Source organism: Callorhinus ursinus, unplaced genomic scaffold, assembly GCF_003265705.2.
Source record: "Callorhinus ursinus isolate GAN/ISIS: 27379988/994484 unplaced genomic scaffold, GSC_fseal_2.0 scaffold61, whole genome shotgun sequence".
NCBI lineage: Eukaryota > Metazoa > Chordata > Mammalia > Carnivora > Otariidae > Callorhinus > Callorhinus ursinus.
The window spans coordinates 5,804,791-5,806,317 of NW_027397123.1; positions in this window are offsets into that span (position 1 = coordinate 5,804,791).

Sequence of the window (1,527 nt, forward strand, 5' to 3'; positions counted from 1 at the left end):
TTTTTAAGATTTATTTATTTATTTATTTGACAGAGAGACAGAGACAGCGAGAGAGGGAACACAAGCAGGGGGAGTGGGAGAGGGAGAAGCAGGCTCCCCACTGAGCAGGGAGCCCGACGCGGGGCTCGATCCCAGGACCCTGGGATCATGACCTGAGCTGAAGGCAGAGACTTAACAACTGAGCCACCCAGGTGCCCCTACAGATACATTTAAGTGTGAAATTGGAGCTAACAAGAATAGGAAAGAGAATTGACTCTGGAAAAGTGAAATGTCAGAGCATCATGTGGCCCAGAGAAGCTGGAGGCTAAAATTCTGTCCAGTGTCTTTTTGTGGTTGTTTCTATGAAGACTAAGACCAAAACTATTTCTTTCTAAAGAAAGACCTACATGCTCTGTCTGACCTCAGCATATCTAGACTCCGAAGACCTTAGAAGGTACCCTCTGAATTCACTACAGACTTAGGAAAAAGTACTCAAGAGATACTTATTCTACCCAAAAAATCAAAATATACCCTTAAGTCATAGCTATTAAAGCAGCTGTGATCATAGTAAATGTCTTTACTATGGAGACTGAATCCTCCAAATTCATTCTTTAAAATAAAAAGTGAAAAAATGAGTGATAATGTTCTTTTGCTTAAATTGGATGGGTACATATTCTGACATTCATTATGCCAAGTATTAATTTATAGCTGCTCAGTGTTTAAAAAACACCGAAATAGAAAGAAAAAGCATTTATGTGTCTCGTAACAGCATTGAAATTTGGAAAGTTAAAAGTTAGAAATATGAGGGAAGAAAGTACAAAACCACATTTTTAATGGGATATATTAATATGCCTCTTATTTTTTTTTCTGACAGGTCAAGCAGATAAATATTTCAAAGGCATGGCATTGAAGGGGTCTAGGTGGTTAAATAGACAAAAACTTCAAAGCAGCTACTACAAATATGTTCAAAAAACTAAAGGAAATCATACTTAAGGAATTAAAGGAGAGGATGATAGCAATGTCTCATCAAATAGAGAACAGCAATAAAGAAACAAAATTACTTAAACAGCAATACAGAAATTCTGGAGTTGAAAAGTACAATAATCAAAATGAAAACTTCACTAGAGAGACAGGCTCAACAGAAGATTGAGTTGGCAGAAACAAATCAGTGAAATTAAACATAGGTCAACATCTATCTATAGAGGGTAAAAAAAATAATAATAAAGTAGAAAACAAAAAATTAACAGAGCCTTGGAAAAATGTGAGATGCCATTATATGCACCAAAATACACATAAAGGAATTAGCTGAAAGAGAAGAAAAGAACATTAAAAGTATTTGAAAAAACAATGGCTAAATCTTCCCAAATTTTATGAAAAACATTAATCTTTGTAGCCAAGAAGCTCAACAAACTCCAAGTATGATAAACAAAGAGATCCACACCCAGACACATCATAGTAAAAATGTTGCAAGACAAAGACAAAGATAAAATCATTAAAGCAGCAAAAGAAAACAACCCATCCCAGATGAGGATGCCCCCGCAAGATTAA